A 24,287-nucleotide genomic window follows, 5' to 3' on the forward strand; every position below is an offset into this window, starting at 1 on the left:
ACAACTTTCTAAATTTTGGATTTGCATTGGAAGGTAGAATTTCCTTGCTGTATATTCCTACACCAGCAAAATCACAGGTGAATTAAAAAATGTTTTTGTAGCAATAGAGCCTTTCAAGTGTAAAAGTCCTACGTAAAGAGAAAAAGAAGAAAAAGGAGAAAATTAGAACTACTAATGATAAAATTCCCACTTCACAATTTTGCCAGACTGACCCTGAATGCAATTAATTTATATTAATAAATGTATCCATATTGACTCCAATATACAAAATGATAATATTCATCAGCAGTCCTTAGTGCTAATGAGGCTCTGCCAATTCAGCTTAGCCATTTATGGGCCGTATACCTATAAAAGTAATAGATTCTGTATCTCACAGTTCCTGGTTCACTTCAGGCTTGAGCCCAGTCTTAGTCCATTCTGAGGTCACTACATCTTCTTCAGAGTCTAGAACAATCAGTAAGGAAAGTTTTGACTTGGTTACATTGAGTCTGTGAGAAACTGATCAAATAAACTTTCTTTAGCAGTCACACCCATGGGGAAAAAACTGCCAACCAATTTAAAAGGAACATACAGTTAAAATTGACCAGGAGGGGCAGAGCCAAGATGGCAGAGTAAAAGCAGGAACTTGCTTCAGCTCCTACTTCAATCACCTCCAATACTGGTAAAAAAAAAAAAATGACTCTAAAGAAATTTTAGAGCTACAGAACCCACAAAGTGACAGAGAAATAAATCTCTCACTGAAGACAAACTGGTAAGCCTACTAGAAGGGTCTATCACACCAGACTGGGAGCTGAATGCAGTCTCATGTGAGCCGTGTGGGCCCAGCCCCGGAGCAGCCCCAACTAGAGTCACAGACTGGCCAGAACAGATTTCAGGAGAGTGAATCACTGGCAGCTATGGCAGTTTCCAGACTTCTCAACCCATAAATACCAAAGCTGCAGCTGCTCCCCTGTGGCTACCTTCAGAGTTCCAGGCCTGCAGACGTTAGGGGACCAAGTGACCATTCGTAGGGTAATCACTCTTGCTTTGACATGCTTGTATTTGGGTTGCTGTCTTGGGCAGTGGTCCTGGGATGAGGAACACCAGTGTGCCAAAACTTGTGGGGGATGTAGTGAAGGTGCCCCCCTCAAAGCTTTGGCAACTATGAAAATCCCAGCGATTTGGGACACAGCTCTCTTTACTCTGGAAGCAGAGTTCTACTGTGGCAAAGAGCTCAAAAGTCAAGAATTATCTGGCAAGATAAGAAAGCAGAGGAAGAACAATAAGGCCATAGAATCCTTTTTTGGGAACAAAAATGATTGAAACATGGAACCAGAAGAAGAAAACAAAGTAAAAACTCCTGCATCAAAAGCTTCCAAGAAAAGTATGAACTGGTTATAGGCAATGGAGGAGCTCAAGAAGGATTCTGAAAACCAAATAAGAGAAGTGGAGGAAAAATTGGGAAGAGAAATGAGAATGATGCAAGAAAATCATGAAAAGCAAGTCAACAGCCTGCTAAAGGAGACCCCAAGAAATACTGAAGAAAATAACACCTTAAAAATTGACTAGGAATCTCACATTATATCAGATAGTCCTTATTTTTAATTGCCTCCTCCCCTCTTCTTTAAGATGACAGACAAATCAATGAAGAACCCCTTCTTCCTATCAGTTCTTTTATATCCAGGGGAATTTCTCTACAGAAGCTAAGAGAACATACTATCTTATAACTTTAAAACTGGAAGTCATCTCAGCAGACATCTAGTCCACCTCCCTGGCTTATGTAAAGCTCCTATCATCCAGAGAAGGGAAATGAAGCATGACAGAGTTGACAGTCAATACTCCCATCTTCCAGTTTCATGAATTTTCACTGAGACAAAATATAGATCCCGTAGCCAGTTGGTCTAAGACAGCACCTCTTAAGCTGTGGATCCACAGTTTAGGAAAGTCTGAAGGGGTCACAAGTGGAAAAAGGTTAAGCCCTGGTCTAAGGTATAGTCCCAGTGAAAGTTCCCTTCTACTAGAGAGAAGTCTTCTCTTACACATGAATCTTTTTTTTCCTTAGCTCTTATCTCCCTAGGAACTAAATAGACAAATTGAGGCAAAAGAGGCTAAAGAAATATTCCTCCTTTAATCAAGACTCTATGAAACAAATATTGGATTATGTAGTATATATTTCTATACATTATTTACATGCCTTTCCCTCCTTGTCAGCACTTCCATCCTTCCCATGCCTTATAGCAATTGAGGAGGACTAAATGGTAGACTGATAGAAAGTCTTTCTTCTTTAAGAAAATGATTTTCACTTTAATTAACTTTTTGATTAAACTGAGTGGGAATTGTTTTTCTCCACAAAATTATGGACAACATTGGCACTTGGAAAGTACCCAATACCCTTGATGAATATTGATGAAAACACAATAAATATTTATATATTGAGTTTTTTAAAATAGTGGCCTTCACAAAGAATATCTTTTTACCAGACATTTTATTTAACATACACATAATATTCCATATATAAATCCTCCTAAGAAAGCATCTTATGAAAAAATCTAACCTATCCATTCCATGCATGTGGTTTCTTCTTGAAATAGTCATTCCTAATTTATAAGATATAAGAGATCATCTAGTCCACCCCTATTCTTACAGATGAGACCAGAGAGATAAAGTGACTTGACCAAGCTCAAGGAGGTTTCCAGGCCACCTATAACTTAATATGGCATTTTTTAAATTTTGGTTTTGTTTTTTTTAGAGAATAGCCCAAGGCTGAGAGCAATTAAATAACTTTTTTCAGCTCACACAGCTAATAAGCTTCAGAGGCAATATTTGGACCCAGGTCTTCTGGATCTGGTAATCTAGCACTCCATCCAACCCACTAGAACGTATCTCCTCTGACTTTCCAAAAATCTTTTAACTCAGTTCCTCTTCTTGGCTTATGAAAAGTACAATTAACTACTTATTTCCTTGTATTTGGAATCTTCTATCTAGTTACATGTTAAGTCCAGAAAGTAAGTAAGTTACAAGTACAGTTCAGGTCAAATCCTATAAAATTTCAAATGTGATGAGTAGAGGCATTTTATGTGTGCCAATCATATATTTAATGGAAATCATTTCCTCACTTGAAGAAAAGATGCATATGGAGATTGCTCATTTTAAATAATAGTTGGAGCTCCCAACCATGGTGGTGAAGGTAGGGACTCCCAATCCCATTTTATCTTCTGGGCCTGTCCTAAAATAACCCATATCCCCAGGAATTCATTGCAACTCTCCTGGTTCCACTTTCTCCTTGCCCTCCTACATCTGTAGTCTGTAGCAAAACAAGGTTTTCTGAATGAAGGAATGCCAGAAAGGAGGAATTCCTCTTAGGCTTTTTCTTTTCAGTTATCCTTATGAGATTGGGCTATAATAGAGCTGATTTCAATCTGTCAGTCAACCAGTTAATCAATAAGCACTTGTTAAGTGCCTTCTATGTACTAGGCACTGGGCTATGTGCTTGCAATGCAAAAAGAGGCAAAAGAATGTCTCTGTTGTAGATGAGCTCACAATCTAATGCAGGAAGACAACAAGCAAACAAATACATATAAACAAGTTATATACAGTATAAATAGGAAATAATTAGTAGAGAGTAGACACTGGAATTCAGAGGGGTTGGGGAAGACTTACTGTAGAAGATGAGATTTTAGTTGGGACTTATAGGAAGCTCTGGAAGGCAGGAGGCTGAGATAAGGAGTGAGAACATTCCAGGCATAGAGGACAGAGCAGAGCTGAGAGATGGAGTGTCTCGTTTGTGGAATAGCAAGAGGAACAATGTTATTAAATCAAACAGTGTGTGGTAGGAAGTAAGGGGTCAAGGTAGGAGGGATTGTTGCACACTGCAATACAGAAGTGCCCTACTGCATCCCCTTGTGACACAGGAATTCTGAGGAAAGAGGCACACAACTCCAGGCTAATCGGTTCAAGACTTACCAGAGGTCAGTGGACAATGAGCAACAAGACATACCCATGGCATAAATGCATGCAAGGGCTTGGTTCTTAATGTATTTATGTGTTTTATTGAAACTGATTAAAGAGAGAATAGGTTAAAACATGCAGGATGTTAAAGGTTCAACTAAAACAGAGTTGGTTTCACATCATTCTCAACCTAGTGAGAATCAGTTTGTTGCTCCTTACTGCAACAATGGTCCATTTAACCCACAATCCAGCCATGGTTGGTTTATACAATCGTCACACCCACCTCTTCCACAATGAATCTAGGACTTCGTGGAAAAACAGGGTTTGAGGACCTTGATTTCCATGATTTTTGTAAATTGTAAATGTACAGCATACCAATAGTATAAGCATGTGCACAGCATAAGGGAAGAGCATAAAATAGTAAATATAATAGAGCAATAGAGCACATGGCATGTTCTTAGTTTCATTGGCAAAAATCTTTAGATTACAATTATCATTACCTGTCTGTGGTTCAACTTTCTATATGCTTTTCCATGACCATGAGTAAGCAAAGACATGCATGTGTCATGTGGTATACACAATCTATGTACCAGTTTTCATCTCACTGATTAGATCATGTTGCATAACAGTAACAATGGAATAGCCAGGTTGACAAATCTAATGTTCAATTAGCAGAAAAAATAAGATTAGTAATAATTCAACCCTAAAAGTGCTATTGGACAGAGAGCTCTGCTGTGCTAAATAAGCATGGAATTGATTCGGGGTAGGGGTTTGTGCAATAGCAGAAGTGGGTTTCATCAAGTTATTGTCAATCTAACCCTTTATAGGTGGCCAGAATCCATGGGTCTGCCAAGTCCTAGACTGGAGTCACTGCCATGGAGCCCAACCATATCCCCCATAGAATCATCTTGTACCTTAACTTTAGTGAAGGCACTGTTATTTATTGTCCCATTTTTGTGGCTAGTATCTCTAAAATAGGGACTACATCCAGGATATCAATATGTATTGGGGGAATGACCTTGTTTAATTCACAATAACCTACTGTCATTCCCCACATCCTGTTGGATTTTTCCACAGGTCACACTAAACCATTAAATAACTATGGTTTTACCATATGATAGTTACATTAGTCAATTCCAGAATTGTTTATAATATTTCTTGGTGTCTGCTCAGCAGTCTGTATTGCCTAATGATCACTACCCTTCATGGTGGTGGGAGAGAAATGGTTGTCCACTTGGCAAAATTCTTAAGAATTTCTTTTACCACTCATAAACATAACCAAAATTCCCCAGCAGTATTGTAAAAGGCTGCACAATAATAAATTTATTCTTATAATGTATTGGGGGATTGGTGAAATATACACAGGATGTTTTTGGGAGTGCTCACTACAATATGTAATGCAACTTTAGTTATCTTTGCTGGGCATAACCATTATTGTAAACCAAGGGATCAGAGAACCCATGTGGATTTCCATGAATAAAAGTGCATTTAATTCCAATGTCTACTAGAGCAAGGACTATCTGTTTATTGTGCTATGACCAGTGCAAGATTACTTTCATGTAAGGCCTCCAGTCTCTCTCAATTCACTTTGTTCTTGATGAGCCTCAGACACACCCCTCATCCCTTATAGGCTCAAGTGGCTTCTAGGAAGGGCTATACAATGTTTTTGTCCCCTTCCTCATGTTTGGGGTCTTTTTTGGATGGAGTCTTTTTTAGATATTGCTGATAAAGTTTCAGCAATTTCCACCTCTTTAGCAACACTGCATTAGGTGTTTTATTTATTTCTTCTCACAATACACCAGTCCCTATCAAATCAAGTCACATTTGCTTAACATTTTTTAGCTCCTTTTCTATGCAGGTCTTTTTCTGACTTTACTTGCACAGTTCTTACTTTGGTGGAATTTAGATTCTGAATATCAACCAACTTGGCCAGTGCTTTCCCAAAGCCATAAGTTTATACCCTTACCAAGAAGCCCAAAATAATAAACAAGGGTCCCTTGCAATGAGTAAGGGCTAATTTTAAAAGTTTATTCCTCATCCTCACTATAACAGACTCTACATCAGACCCATGAAACTTTGGGGTGTGTACAGCAGATTGCATGGCCATCTCCATAATGGTAACTTGTGCTTCCTCCACTCTCCTCCAGGAAGTCCATTCCTATTAGTGTATCTCTGTAGGGTACAGCCAAGAATCCCTACAGGCATTAATAATTCAATCTAACAGGGAATGATTCACCTAAATTCCTCTTGTGCTATGTAATCTCTGTCTTAAGGTTGGAAATATCTTAATATTACTCATCTTTTCCACCTCAGACCCAGAAAACTTAATTCCATCAGCTCCATTAGCCCATAACAGAACTATCCACTCAAGAATTGATACTCTCAGTCTCTGAGCCTCAGAATATTATTTTATTGGGGGAGGCAGACCTTGATCATTTCCCATATACTTGAACTTTATCTGACTCTAATACCTGTCTAAGTATAATTGAAGAAGGTCCACAACCTCTTAGATTCAGACACTACTTTCTATTCCTCTTTGAATCCACTTCCTCTGGGTCCTATGTTCCAGTTTTTAGATTTTATAAGAGCTCTGACCTAAATTTTTGGTATTTGGTACCCGTTCTCCTGAACAAAATGACATGCTAAAGTATGGAGGCGTTTTTCTCTTCTTTCACTCTTTTCAGCCATTTTCTTCATTAATTGGGAGGTAGCAATACACGTTTCCCTCTAGCCCCAGGTTTTTATTCAATTAACACTTTTGAGCCTTAGCAGCTAACCATTGCTCAGTGACATACCACAAAGTAGTTAATGATAGCCAAATTACTTTACCTATTGCTTCCTTTGCTTCTTCACTAATAGCAAACAAAAACCTCAGCTAACAAGGTACTCAATACTTACACTCTCTTGGAGGTATCTGCCCCACTCCTTAGTTGGCTCACACAAATCTATTACTTGCACTGGTGTCCACCTTCCTTTCCCCAGACCATTTCCTGGGAATCTGCCAACTACACCAATTGCTGTGGACCAAGACACTGTAGTTCTCTATCTTATCCACTTCTGATGCAGGAATTCTGAAGAAAGAGACACACAAAATCAGAGTAATCTGTCCAAGGTTTATTAGGGGATTGATTTACAATCCCCTACAGTATTAGGGAATTTATAATCTCTTTCAGGAGAACTCTGAGATAGCATCTTGCAATGGACATAAACAGGAGGTTTAAGTCCATGCAGAGACTTGGCGCTTAAACTATTTATGTGTTTTACTGAAACTGCTTAAAGAGAGAATGGGTTAAAAGATGTAGAGTGTGGCCAAATTAGCAAGATGTATAAATGTTCAACAGACAGAGTTGGCTGCCAGCCACACATCATTCTTGACCTAGTGAGACTGTGAGTTTCTTGCTCTTAGCTGCAATCATGAACTTACAATGCTCCTAACAGTAACTAAGATTTGTTTAACCCACTACAGGCTAGGTTAAGAAGGTCTTTAAACACCAAACAGAATTTTGTATTTGATCCTGAAGATGAAGGGGCTTAGAGGATGGGACATCATTCTTCTATTTGTCTCTAGATCTAAAGTTAGGAACGGGGGCGGCCAGGTAGCACAGCAAGTAAGAGCACCGGCTCCAGTGTTGAGAAGACCTGGAGATCGAATCCTGGGCTCAGACACTTAGCACCCACCCAGAAACACCTGGCCGTGTAACCTTGAGCAAGTTACTTAACCCCAATTGCTTAGGGGTGGCCAGGTGGCTCAGCGAGTAAGAGTACTGGCTCCAGTGTTGGGACGACCTGGAGATCGAATCCCGGGCTCAGACACTCAGCACCACACCCAGAAATAACTGGCTGTGTAACCTTGAGCAAGTTACTTAACCCCGATTGCTAAAAAAAAAATAAAAAAATTCAATAAAGTTAGGAATGCATGAGATCATCAGAGAGAGGGACAGTTTACACATTCAGTGACAGAAACAGGATCCAAAAGTTTCTCGAACGGCTGGCACTTTGGTTCTAAGCTCGTGAAATGAAATATGACAGGGATAAATGTTAAATTATTCATGGATTGAAAAGAAGATCACAGTGTGAGATGTACTAAAAGTATACATTAAGAGAGACAATTTCCCAGAAGAGAGAGCTGATAGTCCCTCTGTCCTTGTTTCATTCTAGAGACTGCAGTTTAGGAAGAATGTAGAGAAACCAGAAAGTATCCAGAGTCAGGCATTGAGGGTAGGAAAAGGCCTTGAACCCATATTCTGTGAGAATTAGTTGGAACTTTTGGAGGGTAGGAATTATCTTACTTTTATATTTGTATCCCCAGTGCCTACTTCAATGCCTGAAAGAATAAGCATTCAATAAATGCCTACTGACTAACTAAAAGAACTGTGGATATTTAGGGTAGAGAAGAGAAGATTTGGGGAGTGGGGAGGAAGCCATGACAAATATCTGAATGGCTTTTTCGTAGAAGGAATAGTCTTGGCTCCGGAAGATAAAACCAGGAGCAATATGTGGCAGTTTCAAAGAACAAAATTGGGGCGGCTAGGTGGCACAGTGAATAGAGTACCGTCCCTGGAGTCAGAAGGACCTGACACAACACAAAAACTAGCCTTGTGACCTTGGGCAAGTCACTTAACTCCAACTGCCTTACCTTCCACCCTCCAAAAAAACAAACAAAAAACCAAAGAGCAAAATTTTGGCTTGATGTCAGGAAAAACTTAAGAGTTATCTGAAAATAGAATGGACTCCTTCAGGAGGTAGTGGGATCCTCTTCATTGGAAGTTTTTAAGAGAAGACTGAATGACTTTCAAGTGGTAAGATGAGATATAACAGGATTCTTTGGAAAGACCATCTAAATTCAAAACATAGCAAGAAAAGAACACCTGCTACAGTTCTTTCTAGGCTAACATTATTAGCCCGTGTTTATGTATATGCATGTGCATGTATAAATATTAAGAATTTATTATATATAATAAAATATAGTAATATCACATATTATTCAATTACTATATATTATATAATCTATTATGTTATTGTTATTATATATGCATATATATATAATATGGTTAATAAAACTTCTGCCATCTACTTCAAGATTACAATAAGGATCCAATGAAATAATACGTGTAAAATGAGTTGTAATAATAAATCCTTATATAATAATAATGAATAATAACAATAGCCAGCACTTTGCTAAACTCTTTACAAATGTATCTCATTTGTTCCCTATAACAACTCTAGGAGGTAGGTGTTATTATCATGCTCATTTTACAAGTGGGCATGAAGGTGAAGAAATTGAGACAAATAGTGGTTAAATGACTTGGCCAAGGTCACACAGCTATTGTCTGAAGCTGGATTTGAACTCAGTTCTCCCTAACTCCAGACTCAACACTCTATCATCTGGGCTATGTAGCTGCTTCCACATAAAGGAATTAAATTATAATTATTATTTGATTAGTGCTATAAAAGAGGTATAATTAAAGTACTATGTGAACTCAGAGAATATTGAGTGGGGAAGAGTCAGGAAAGACTATGGAGGAGGTAGCACTGAGATATACCTTGAATAATAAGAATTTTAATTTAGTAGAATTGTTCAAGTTATCTTCTCTGCCTCAGTTTCTTGTATCTATGAAGATTAGATGATTGTGAGGATCAAATTAATTCCTGAATCTTCCAGTTGAAAGGTACTTCAAATGACTTCTAGTCAAACATATACCTGAACAACAATCCCTTCTATGACGTCTCTGATGTCTCTTCAAGATTTGCTTGAAGAGAAAAAGAGAATTCCATTATTTTTTGAGGAAGTCAATTCCACTTCAGGATAGCTCTAATTGGTAGGAATATTTTTGTTTTGTTTTGCTTTGTTTTACTTTGAACCAAAATCTGCTTCCAGGACTGAGTTCACAACACTGCTCTTTCCAAGGTAGCCACCAGAATAATGTAGTCTTAAACTAAGTGATCCTAAAAACTCTTTGCTAAGTAAGCTATCATTTTTTCCTGCCCTCTCCCAACACAGTTATAAATAGTACAGGAGTAGCAACCTCACTTTGTCTTTTATGGATGACCAACCTGGCCAACCATGGTGAATTCAGGAGCTTCTTGAGATTCCTATAAATTCTCCTGAATTTTTGCCCTACTTCTCATCTGACTGCTCTCTTATCTCTCTCCAGCTTCCTACACAATTGTGTCTCTTACTAAATAAGTGCCTATAAGAGGGAGTAGAGTCTGCTACCATACAAAGTATGCCAGTGGCAGTCAAGCCTGGGTATCCTACAGTTATTCAGCATGACTCTTGTCTCTGAGTCTCACCTGGCTATGTAGTTCATGCTATGCCATCATTTTTAAATGCCCCTTTCATCAAGACTGAAATTTATATCATCTCATTGCTCTTTTACTTTTAGATACTTCTCGGTTTACTAATAGTTCCACTCTCTCTACTTTCAAAGACCTAGATGTTGAGGTCTAGGAGTGCTTGGAACCCTGAAATTCAAGGACAAAAGGCACAGGTCCTGCCTTGAAAGAATTCAACTCAAACCTTCTTTCAGTCAGAGATAAGGTTTATTAAAACACCAACTGGGGTGGATGAGATTCCTAGTGTATCTGAGCCATTTATGAGAGGCAAGGTGAACCTTATATACAGAAAGATGGAAGGAAGATCCAGATGTGATCAAGGAGCACCCAAGTAGTCCTGGGTGACTGGGAGGTCACAGAGAAGGAGTCTAGATGGAATTAAGGGTGGGAAGTGTCCTGGAGCAGTCTGGAGGTAATAAAGAGGATCTGGGCAAAGAGGGAACAGAAAAGGAGCAGGGTCAAAGCCACAATTCAAGGATAGTTGAAAAGGATTACTAACTGGGATGGGCCAGTGACTCTGGCAAATGACAGAGACTCATTTCAGGAGCTTTGGGGTCCTTTTAGGAGTCCAGCATGAATCCCATCCCCATCAAGAGCACCAGAGCTTCTTTGTAGTTATTATTGCATTGTATCTCATTGAGATCCCATTTGGGGTTTTCTTGAGTCTTAAGGGAAACCAAGGAAGCTTTGTAAAGAAGAGAGTATTCCTTGAACTGGGAAGGCCTAAATAAAAGAGATAGAATGTCCTGTGTGAAGAACAGAAAGTAGGTCAATTTAATTGTGTCACAGAGTATATGGGAAGAGTAGAATCTAAGATTATAGGAAGAGGGCAAATTATGAAGAGATTTAAATGACAAACAAAAGAGTTTATATTTGAACTTGGAACCAATAAAGAATTCCTGCAGTTTATTGAGTGTGTTATCAGATTTAAAGTATACTATAAGAAAATACTATTATAGACCACTATTATGTTGCATATTATATAATATATAGTATATAAGAAATACGAAAATAAGAAAAAGTATATATAGTATACTATAAGAAAATAATTTTTTCAGTAAAATTTATTTTTTCAAATGAAAATCTAGTATTTTTTTCCCTCCTGTTCCCCTCAATTTAGAAAGAAAGAAAAATAAAATGCCTATTATAAACATGTATAAGCCAAGCAAAAAAAAAAAATCCCACATAGACCATGTGATCATCAGATTTACTAAGTCTTTGTAAAACCAAGCACAAGCAGCTTTCCAGAGCTACTGTGAATAGCTTTAAGGTTCTGATCACATAGTATAGTGAATTTTCTATTTATTCAGCAATAAACTAAAGCAAAACATTCACATAAACCAAAGTTCAACATTCACAGAGATTTAACATAACTTATTAATAAAGTAGCCACATAGTTTTAACCAAAAGATATCATTCAGGATACAAAGTCTCCCACCCCTAGGTCACATTGTCTTAATCTCAAAAGTCAGAAAGTCTTCTTTCTTCTTGACTGGATTCAATCATCCTTTAAAGTGTACAAAGTACAAAGTTCTCCCACCCCTAGGTCACAGTAAATCATGATCTTGTCAGCCAGCACTACATACCCAAGGTAAGGTCCTTTTATCTTGTCTCATGACTGGCTCCCAAATTCCATGCTTCCTCGTCCATGGTCCCAGCTCTTGCCTGAATTCACCCAATTGTCACTTGGATTCATAGGTAGGTAGAGAATTGTTAGTATATAGTTCCTTAAAAACAAACCTTTATCTGATAAATTTAATAGAAAGGTTTTTATCCTATTTGATCACTTCCTTTTTTATCCTAGATATATTCATTTTGCTTGTGCAAAAGATTTTCAGTTTATTGGAGTCAAAATTATCTTTTGTGATTGATGCTCCCTTGTCTAGTTAAGAACATATCTCCCACCAACATATATTAATTTTTTAATGTTATTTTATGTTACATTTAATGTATTTTAATGTTATATTTCATATAATATGAAAATAATGATTTTCAAATATTCAGGCTATATATCCATTTTGAATTTATTATGGACTATGGTGTAAGATGTTGATCTGATTCTAATTTTGGCCTGACTACTTTCTAGTTTCCCAAAAATTTTTATAAAATAGGTAATACTTTCCTAATTAGTTTTTTACCAGGTTCATTAGACACTGGGAAATTGCTTTCCATTATTTCTTATTCTCCCTTGTCTAGTATGTCCCTTTGATGTCTGTTTTTTAACCAATACCAAATAGTTTGAGGTGTGGAAGTACCATTTTCCTTTTACTCCTTACTTTTCTCCCTCTTTTCCTTTTTATTTTCTAGAACTTGTCTGTCTATGAATTAGAATTAAATTGAGTTCTGCAAAGAATCTCCTTGGTTTAAAAGATATATTGATTTTGTTCAATAGTATGGTAAATTTTATTATATTGTCTTGGCCTGGCCCAGCCATGGACATTAAATATTTCTCCAGATATTGAAGTTGTTCTTTACTTCTTTCAGGAGTACTTTGTAATTGAATCTCCACACAAATTATTTGTGCTTTGGTAGATTGACCTCTAAATATACTAGGTATTTCATAATTATTTTGAATGAGTGTTTTATTTTTATTCATCACCTTATGACTTGACAATTGATTTTTCAGGCTTATTTTTTAGGCTACAACTTTGCTGAAGCTATTGTCTCAATTAAAATCTTTGCTGATTCCTTAGGATTTTCTAAATAGTCATCATGCCATCAGAAAATAAGAATAATTGTATCTCCTCTTTGCCTGTCTTTAAACCTTTAATTTATTTCTCTTGTATTATTGCTGTTGCTAGCATTTCTAGAACTACATCAAATAATAACAGGGCATCCTTGCTTTATGCTTGTGTTTATTCGACTTCTAGTGTATCTTCACTGCAAATGATGCTTTTTTATCTATCATATGTTATCAAGATCTCTCTATACCTATACTAACTCCTGGTGTTAATCCAATCTGTTCATAGTATATAATCTTTTTGGTATATTAGAACTGTCTCCTTGATAATATCTTCTTTTTTCCAATTTATTTATTTATTTTTTCAACTAATTTTCAGGTAGTCCAATAATTTTTAAATTCTCTCTCCTGGATCTATTTTCCAGGTCAGTGGTTTTTCCAATGAGATATTTCACATTGCCTTCTATTCTTTCATTTATATGGATCTGTTTTATAGTATCTTGATTTCTCATAAAGTCATTAGCGTCCATTTGTTCAATCTAATTTTGAAGGAATTATTCTCTTCAGTAAGTTTTTGAAATTCCTTTTCCATCTGGGCAATTCAGCTTTTTAAGGCATTCTTCTCCTCATTGGCTATTTGGGCCTCTTTCGCCATTTGAGTTAGTCTATTTTTTAAGGTATTATTTTCTTCAGTCAGGCTGTTGAGTTGCTTTTCTTGATTTTCTTGTGTCATTCTCATTTCTCTTCCCAATTTTTCCTCCACTTCTCTTATTTGGTTTTCAGAATCCTTCTTGAGCTCCTCCACAGCCTGTATGATTCATATTTTTCTTGGGAGCTTTTGATGCATGAGTTCAGACTTCATTGTCTTCCTAGCATTCCATGCTTTGATCCTTTTTGTCCCCAAAAAGGAATCTATGGTAGGATTGTGTTTCCTCTGCTTGCTCATGTTGCCAATCAGTTACTTGACTTTTGAACTCTTTGCTATGGTAGACCTTTGCTTTCAGAATGGAGAGCTTTATCCCAAATAACTGGGGTTTTTGCAGCTGCCAGAGAAATTAGGAGGGCACCCTCTCTATAGCTCCCACAGGCTCTGGCACCTGGCCCCACACCCCAGCTCCTCTGCCCAAGATCAGGATTCAGATCCAAGCAAGTCAAAGCAAGATTGATTACCCTCTGAATTGTCACTTGATCCCTCTACAATCTGCAGGACAGAAGTTCCTGAGGCAGCCCCGCAGAGCAGCTGCCATGCCTCCAGCTGCTTCTTACCCTGGAGACAGGGGCTCAACCTTGCCCTTCCATCCACCCCTGTTCCAACAGAGTTCCACACCGACCTTTTACTTTGTCTTTGGCCTTTATGGGTTGAGAAGTCTGGAAGCCACCACAGCTGCTGGTGCTTCACTCTCCTTAAGTCTGTGCTGGCTACTGCTGGTCAGGGCTGCCCTGGGGCCAAAACCACATGGCTCACTTGGGCCTGGGGTTGACCCCCAGCTCAGTGTGATAGCCCCTTCCTGCCAACCTGTCAGGCTGCCTTAATTGGGCAATTTGTTTCTCTCTGTCACTTTGTGGGTTCTGTAGCTCTAAAATTTGTTTTTACACGTATTGGAGGAGGTAGAAGTGAGAGCTGCGGGGAAGTCCTGTTTCTACTCTGCTATAGTGGCTCCACCCCCTGATAATATCTTCTTTAAAATGTTTGTATCAGTATTTATTAGGGACACTGATCTCTAATTTCCTTTCTCCATTTTGAATTGTCCGAGTCTAGCTATCAAGATCATAATCATGTCATAAAAGGAATCTGGCAAGATTGCTTCCTTTCTTGTTCTTGCATACTGCTTGTGTAATATTGGATTTAATTTTTTTTCAACATTTGATAGAATTTGCTTATAAATCCTTCTAGAATTGAGTCTTTTTTTCCCTTGAGAAATCCACTTATGGTCTGTCAATTTCTTTTTCTCATATTGAATTAAATTGAGATTTTATATGTTTATAAACATTCATCTATCTAATAATTCATTTAGTTTAATAATTTCTTTTAATTCTGCTAAATTTGTTGTGAATTAAAAAAAATTTAATACTAGTAATTTGGCTTTCCTCTCTTTTTAAAAAACTATTGGTTAATGGTTTATCTCTTTTATCTTTTTCTTCTTAAAAATGTTAGTTTCATTCATTGATTCAATGGTCATTTTGCTTTCAATTTTATTTCATTTTCAGGATTTCAATTTTTGTTATTTAAAATAAGCAAATTTTAGAATTACTTTAAAAATTGGCTAATTTTATTTTTAAGTGACACACCCAAATGACTAATTTGTTCTTTCTTCCTCTTTTGATGAAAATCTTTAGAGATGTAAGTTTTCATCACAAGCTTGTTTTGACATTGTTGTTATTATCTTTAATAGAATTAATTTTTTCCTATGATTTGTTCTTTGATCTACCCATTGTTTAGGATTAAGTTATTCAGTCTCCATATAATGGTTAATATTTTTTTTCTGTGGCCCTTTATTGAACATAATTTTATTTGAATTGAATTTCTAAAAGATTTATTAGGTATTTCTACTTTTCTTCATTGTTTTGAAGTTCTAATGTTCTATTGCTAAATTTTTTTAAGATCCCAATGCACAGGTAAGAAACATGTATATTCCTTTCTATTTCCATTCAATTTTGCACTAGAAGTCTATTATAACTGACTTTTAAAAAATTCTTTTCTACTTCTTAATCATTTCCTTATTTATTTCAGGTTAGATTTATCTAATTAAATGAAGTTTGGTTTGAAATGGAGATTCCTCATAATTATGGTTTTACTATTCACATCTTCCCATTTAACTTTCCCTTTAAGCATTTTCATGGTATGACATTCAGTGCATATACATTTAGTATCAATAATTATTTCATCATCTATTGATCTTTTCTTACCTTTTTCAATCAAGTCTTTTTATTCCTGTTTCCTTGTCTAGCATAATGACTAATAATCCTTCCAATTTCAATTGAAGAATAATAATTTTCTCAAGATCCTTATTTTAAGCCTGTGTGAATCTTTACTTTTCAAGTGCATTCCTTATAAACAACAATGTGGCATCCAGTTTTAATTCATTCTCAACTATTCTTTTCCATTTCATGGTTGAGTTCATTCCATTCATATTCAAGTTATGATCTTTAATTCTATTTTCCTCTTCATCTTATTTATTTATAGTTTTAATCACTTATATGTTTTCTTTTCTGTTTCCCATGATTTTTTTTTAACAAAGAAGAAGAGGGTAGTGAGGTAGGAGTGTTCTCAGTTCTAGTACTCTAATTTTGATATAAACTGTGTCTTCTCTTTTGCCTCTGTTCTTTATCCCTCACTTAAAGTCCAATCACAGTTTGAGTTGTTACCTATACATCCTAAGAGAAATTCTCAGTAATTATGGTTCATGTTCTATTTCCTTCTTAAGACAAAAAGTCAGTGCATTCAAGCATCATGTTTTACTCATATTTATGCTTTCCAAATATGTATCATGAATTGATAGCTCTTTGCTTTGGACACATCAAACACAATCTATATATTTCTTATACATATCTGCCGCCACTTGTAGCCAATAAAATATTTTTTTCTTGTTCTTGTTCAAGGATTTTCTCTTGTCCTAGATCTTTAAATTAATCATGTAGTACATTCATGACTATAGCACATGTGTGACTTCAGCACATGTGTGGTATCAGTTTCTTTCTCATATAGGATTATATTGCACAGCTTTTGCCATCGCCTTAACATTAAGATTCCTTCCCAGGAATAAAACTCTTGCTTCCAAAAGTTAGCCACTTGCCATATTTTAGGAAGGGCTTTGACAAATTAGAAGATGTTCAGAAAAAGACAATCATGATGAAGCATCTCATTATCAACATGATAATTACTTGAAGAAACCTGAAATGTTAAACTGTAAAATAAATGACTTGGGGGCAACAGGATAGCCATCCTTGTGTATTTAAAGATTTATCCTGGGGTAGAGGGGTTAGATGTCTTCTGCTTGGCCCTGGAGGGCAGAAGTAGGAGCAATGTACAGAAAATGCAAGGAAGCAGATTTAGGCTCAATGTCAAGAAAACTGCCTAATAGTTAGAGCTACCTAGAAATAGAATGGATTGGCATATTCAGCTGGAAATGTCCAGCAGGTAGTTGAAGGTATAGGTCTGTAACTCAGGAGAAAGAAGACTGGTCATATCTAAGAACGATATTAATAGAATGGATAATTGAACCACCAGGATTTTATGAGATCACCAAGAGACAGAGAGAAGACAAGGTACAGCAGAGATTGTAAAAAGACAAATTTCCTGATTTTTGAAAAATGGAAGAGTACAGAAAACTTTGGAACAGTAAACTTGACTTGGACTCTTCAGAAAATTATAGAAACTATCATTAACAATGCAGTTGATTAACATCTAGAAAAAGAAACCATGATTACAAAAATCTAAGATAGGTTCATCAGGAACAGGTCATGCCAGGCTAATCTCATTTCAATTTTTCATAAGATTAATAAACTAGTCGACAAGGAGAATTAGGTAGCTATGGCTTGCCTAAATTTTCAGCAAAATTTTTAATAAAGTATTTCAATGTATTTTCTTGGGAAAAGATGGTGAGATATGGATTAGATAAGTAATATAATCAGATTATTCAGAATTGGTTGTATGGTTGAATTCAAAGAGTTATTGTTAATAGCAATCAGTAATTGATTGATTTGACATAGAAAGTCATCTCCAGTGGAGTACTACAGGAACCTATTCTTAGCTTGTACTTATATGATATTTATATCAAAAAAGGGTTAGATGATACACTTATTAAATTTGCAGTTGACATGAATCTGAGAGTGTTAGCTAACATAAGAGAAAGCTGAGTCAGGATATATAAAGGTCTTAAGGCTAGAGCATTGGGCTGAATCTAATCCATTAAAATTCAGTAGAAATAAGTGTAAAGGTAGGCGGAGTCAAGATGGTGGAGTAGAAGCACAACCTCTGAGCGGCTCTGGCTTCCACCTTCCCCAATCAATGTAAAAAGGGGACTCTGAACAAATTTTGGAGCTGCAGAACCCACAAAATGACACAGAGAAGCTAACCTCCCACTGAGGACATCCAGGCAGGCTGGCAGGAATTGTCCAGAACAGTGCTCTGGTTGTTGAGTCCAGGCCTGTGAGTCGGAGAATTTAGTATCAGGGCGGGCCTGATCAGCCACCAGATCACCAGCAGCTGTGCCGCTTTCCAGAATTATCAACACATAGATGCAAAGGACAATGTGAGAGGTCAGTGCAGTCTGGACTTTGGGACCCAGTAAGTGGGACTGCCTAGCTTTTGCCCCCGGGGTGAGAAGCCACTGAGACATCAGCACAGCCAGCCAGCACCACATGACAGCTTCAGCTCATGGCCTGCAGAGTGTAGGGGGACCAAGCGACCAGTCTGAGGGGTAATCTCTCTTGCTTTAACCTGCTTGGATCTGGATTGCAGTCTAGGGTGGAGGTCCTGGGGTGTGTGTCCATCTTGCCAGAACATGTGGAGGCCTCAGAGAGGGCACCCAACTAATACCTCCAGCAGCTGAGAAAACCCCAGATTTTGGGATGAAAGCTCCCCTGTCTGGTAGCAGAGTCCTACAGTGGCAAAAAGACCAGGGGTCAAGTGACTGAGGGGTGACTTGACCAGTCAAAGGAAACAAAGCAGACAGAAGATTCCAACATTACACTCCTATTTTGGGGACAAAAAGGAGAAAAGCATAGAACAGGAGGAAGACAGTGAAGTCAGAACTCCTGCACCAAAAGCTTCAAAGGAAAATATGAGCTGGTTACAGGCCATAGAGGACCTTAAGAAGCAGATAAGAGAAGTGGACTAAAAATTGGAAAGAGAAATGAGAACAATGTAAGAAAATTACGAAATGAGAGTCAACAGCCTGACTGAGGAAAACAATACCTTAAAAAATAGACTAACTCAATTGGCAAAAGAGGCTCAAAAAGGCAATAAGGAGAAGAATGCCTTAAAAAGCCGAATTTGCCAGATGGAAAATGAATCTCAAAAGCTCAATGAGGAGAATCATTGCTTCAGAATTAGATTGGAGCAAATGAAAGCTAGTGACTTTATGAGAAATCAAGATGCTGTTAAACAGATCCAAACAAATGAAAGAATAGAAGGCAATGTGAAATATCTCATGGGGAAAAACCACTGACCTGGAAAATAGATTCAGGAGAGATAATAAAAATTATTGGACTACCTGAAAGCCATGATCAAAGTAAGAACCTAGAAATCATCCTCCAGGAAGTTCTCAAAGAAAACTGCCCTGATGTTTTAGAACCAGAGGGCAAAATAGAGGTTGAAAGAATCCACTGATCACCTCCTGAAAAAGATTCCAAAAAGAAAACTCCTAGGAATATTATAGTCAGGTTCCAGAATTCCCAGATTAAGCTGATAATATTATAAACAGCCAGGAAGAAACAATTTGAATGTTGTGGAAACACAATCAGAATAACCCAGAATCTGGCAGCTTCTACACTGAGGGATCGAAGGGCTTGGAATGTGATATTCCAGAGGTCAAAGGAGCTGGGATTAAAACCAAGAGTCACCTACCCAGCAAAACTGAGTATCATATTTCATAGGAAAATATGGTCATTCAGTGGAATAGAGGACTTTCAAGCATTCTTGATGAAAAAAACCAGAGTTGAATAGAAAATTTCACATTCAAATACAAGAAGCATGAGAAGGTAAACAGGGAGAATAAATCATAAGGAACCTATCAAAAGGGGTGGCCAGGTGGCACAGTAAGTAAGAGTGCCAACCCCAGCATCGGGAGACCTGGGATCAGTTCCAGCCTCAGATACTCAGCACCCACAGAAAAAAATAACAAGCCATGTAACCTTGAGCAAATTACTTAACCCTGATTGCTTTAAAAAGAAAAGAAATAAGTGTAAAGTCTTGCACCTGGATACAAAAAATATCAGTTTCACAAATGTGAAATAGAGGAGGCATGAATAGATAGCAGGTGTTCTGAAAAAGTTCTGATTTTAGTGAATTGCAAATTTAATAGTGCACTATAGCAGTCAAAAAAGCTAAAGTGCTCTTGAGTTGCATTGAAGGGCATAGCATTTAGTAATATCAGACTCATCTGGAGTATTGTGTTTAGTATTGGGTATCACAGTTTAAAAAGGATATTGATAAGCTGGAAGTTATTCAAAGGACCACTAGGATGATGAAGGACCTTAAGTTTATGAAATATGAGAATCAGTTGAAAGAAATATGTATGTTTAGTAAAAAGAAGACTCCCTGACGATGTGACTGTTGTCCATATATATCTGAAGGAAAGTGATTTGAAGGAAAGATTAGACTTCTGTTTGGCTTCAAAACCTCCCAAGAACTCCATTAGGTAAATCATAAGTATGAGACAGGTCATATTAATCCATTGTTCAAATGGGTAAACTGAAGCTTGAAAATGTTAAGAGATTAGGCGAGGTTTATGCCACCAGGTCTTTCTTAACTTCAGGGTAAATGTTCTTTCTACTACACTCAGACATCTCTTGGTGAAGTAGAAGGAAAAGATATCCAAAGGTCATAATGATTAGAAAAGGTGCAAAAAAGAAACCTAAGGGCTAGTCCTAATAGTCAGTACCTTTTTTACAAGAAGAAAATTAACAGACTAAAAATGAAACCAGAAGCCAAAGAGCAGAGAAATATTTAGTGCCCTTATTTCCCCATTTGACACCTATGTATCTGAGAGACCAAAGAGATACCAAGAATGTCCCTGGGCAGATATTACAAAAAGAGTGAAACATTCTGTTTTATTACTCCTGCCTCATCACTGACTTCCCAATCCCTAGGGTAAAAAACTTCTTTGTCTTATCTACACAATGCAGAAGTCAAGAGTTATTGTCAGTTTGATTGCAGAATACTACTAAACTGGAAAACTTGATAATACCTAAATTCTTTTAGTGACAGAAGAATGATGTCTGTAACATAGTTAAAAGAGTTGTGTGTATTCAGCACAATTTGTACTCTGGAGCTGGACAATAAAACAAAAGAGATTTAGCAATAAAAGTCTGATGGACATATATGGGCATTTCTGTATTCAAATGTGGCTTGTCAGCCCCATTCCACATATACGCCAACCTCCACATTTTTGAAGTGCCTTCCATGAAGGAGGTTCTCTATACCCATAAACCATGGAGTATTCTCAAAATGGAAGCAGATATATAGAAGGAAACAGAATTCAAATGGAGAAAATCGGAATCATAATACCATTTGTGACTTAGAAAATTTCAAGAATTAACTGAATGAGATTTTTTTTATGATGCTACTTTCTTTACATTTAAAAATTAAGTTCATTAACTTTCATGTTTTAGTCTTATTATAAAAGCAGAATCTCAACATAAAATACAATGTACCATATATATATACATATATATATCTTTTCTATATGTGTGTGTGTATCTTCTATATTCAGTATTATCTCTCATTCTTTTTTTATACTCTACCCTTCATCAGTCTGTTTTTCATTAGAAAGCTTTTGTTAGCATATAGAAAATGTGATGAAATACACATAGACAGTGTTTGTAGTGGAAAAAGGATTAGGAGTTAGAAAACTTGGGTTCTAGCCCTAGCTCCACCACTTGCTAGCTGTGTGACCCAGGACACTTCTCTTATATCTCCCTGAGTATTGATTTCCTCAACAATAAAAATTAAATAATACCACCCATACTGCTTAAATCACAGGGTTGTTGTTTTGTCAACCAAATGAGGATATGTGTCTAAATATAAGTACTATACAAATGTGAGATATTATTATACTGAAAATGAATTTTTATACCTGAATGTGGAGAACCCAAGTCCCCCCCCCCCAAAAAAAAATCCGGAAATTAAAGAAGTAAGGATTTCTGCTAAATGGGGGAAATGTGAAATTGACTGAATGGGATCATTATGAAGAATTCAGAGAAATATGAGAAGACATAAATTTATTTATAAGGAAGTAAGCAAAACTCAGAAAATGTACACAATGATTACCATGTAAATAAGGGGGGGGGGAGATAGCAAGAATAAAAAACATGAACACCACACAATTATAATAACAAAGCTTTTCTCCACAAAAGAAGTAAGAAAATGCACCTACCTCCCTTCTTTGAAGAGGTAGCAGATTATAGGTGATCTACATGGCACATATCAAACTTATCTGATGTGTTGATTAGTTACTTTGGGCTACTTTCTTTTCTCCATTATTTTATTTTTTGTTACAAAGGGTGGTTCTCTGGGAAGGGAAAGGAGGAGAGGAATATTTGGTGCAATGTCAGAGAGGATTTATTTTGCATTTCTCTATTTTTTGGTGATTTAGAATATCTTAATGTGGTTAATGATAGCTTGGATGATAAATAAAACTAGGCACTGTTTCTAAGAACTAAGACAGACCATTAGCTACTTTGATTTATTTTAAAGAGGTGAAGCAAATTATCATTATCAAAAATGAAAAGGAGTAATTCACCAAAAAAATGGAAAAGAGAGAAAAGAAACCATTAGAAATTATTTTTGTCCAAATCTATGCCAATGAAACTAACAAATGAAATAGATAAATATGTATAAAATATGAAATGCTGAGATTAATAAGACAAGAAACAGATAATTTAAATAACCTGCTCTTAGAAAAAATGAACTGAACAAGCCATCAAAAACCCTAAAGGGAGAAAAACACAGGATCATGTGGTTTTAGAAGTGAATTCTATCAAACATTTAAAGAAAAATTAATTCCTGTCTCACACAAACTGTTTGTAAAAGTAGGAAAAAGAGCTTTTACCAAATTTCTTTGATACAAATAAGAACTTGATACCTAAGCCAGAGAGAATCCAAAAACAGAAAGAAAGCTATCCCTGATGGATATTGATAGAAAATTTTGAACTAAAATATTAGCAAAGAAACTACAGCAATATAACAAAAAGATTGTATATGTGAGCAGGTAGTATTTACACCAGGAAACTATCAAAGTAATTAACAATGTTAATAATTAGAACAATAAAAATCACATGATAATTGCATTAAATATAGAAAAGGTTTTTGATAAAATATCCATTTGTTAAAAAAAAATCTATGGGCTGCCGCAAAGGTCTTGGTGCAATTTTACTGCACTAAAGCCAAGGGCCAACATTATATTTAAAGGATATAAACTAGAGTTTTTTCTAGATTAGGGGTAAAGTAAGGATGTCAGTTGTCACTATCATTTGATATAGTGCTAGTAGTACTAGCTATAGTAATTAAATAAGAAAAAGAATTTGAGAAAATAAGCATAGGCAAAGAAGAAACAAAATGATTGCTTTTGAAGATGATTTGTGGTGTATTTAAAGCAAACTCAAATAGAAATTGGAGTGTCTAATCTATATATAAGGATTGATATAGACCACATATTAGTTTTCAAATGTAGTCTTACTTATGTTTTATAGTTTTTATTTGTTTTGTTAAATGTTTATAGAGTTATAGTTAATGTTTATAGTTTATACAGTTATAGTTTAGTCTTATTAAGAGGCACTTATGAATATTGTAGAAAGCATGTGGCCCACATCTTGCATGTCTGACACCTCTAACTTGTAGTTAGACATCTCTAACTTTAGTTGAGAGTCAACTAAAATTTGTTGAAATGAATTTAGCAAAATTGCAGGACATAAAATACACACAAATCACCAGCAGGTCTATTACCAAAAAAATCCAGCAGGAAGAGAAAAAAATCCATTCAAATTTAGTATTTATACAAGGAGGAAATCTTAAAAAGCAATTATAAAATATTCTTTACAAAAATAAAGACAGACCTAAATATTTAGAAATACTAATTTCTCTGTTTAGGGTTATGCCAATACAATAAAAATGACAATGCCACCTAGATTAATTTACTTTTTCAATTATATACCCATCAAAATACAAAGGGATTAAATTATAGAGCTAAAAAATAACAAAATCCACTTTCAGGAATAAAAAAAAGTCAAGAATCTAAAGGGAAATAATGGAAAATGGTGTTAATTATCTCAAACTATACAATAAATCTACAATCATAACAATTATTTGATGTTGCCTAAAAAATTGAGAGGTTGATTATTGGAACTGATTTGTTATGCAATATGCAGAAATAACTTTGTAGCTTTCTATTGAATAAACTTAAAAATCTTGAATATTAGGAGGAAAGTCAGTATTTGACAAAAACTGTTGGGAAACTTGAAAGCTATTTGTCAGAAATTAAGTTTAGACCAACATCTCATACCATATATCAAACAGGAGTTCTTAATGGCTATGTGGATTAGATATAAATGGTCAAATTTTAAACTATGTGGAGGAACTTACCTTTAAGATCTGTGTGAAGAGTTCAAGAACAATTTCTGACCA

At 36.2% G+C, this 24,287-nt stretch overlaps 1 protein-coding gene across 10 annotated transcripts in view; it reads left to right on the forward strand.

Moving 5' to 3' along the window:
- The window catches only part of MYOCD (myocardin), a 168,539-nt gene that overhangs the window by 86,132 nt on the left and 58,120 nt on the right, over positions 1–24,287 (forward strand). The gene's annotated exons all lie outside the window — the stretch shown is intronic.

The sequence above is a fragment of the Petaurus breviceps genome, unplaced genomic scaffold (assembly GCF_028583685.1).
Source record: "Petaurus breviceps papuanus isolate PSGF00001 unplaced genomic scaffold, PetGlider_PUasm1.0 90925, whole genome shotgun sequence".
Taxonomy (NCBI): domain Eukaryota; kingdom Metazoa; phylum Chordata; class Mammalia; order Diprotodontia; family Petauridae; genus Petaurus; species Petaurus breviceps.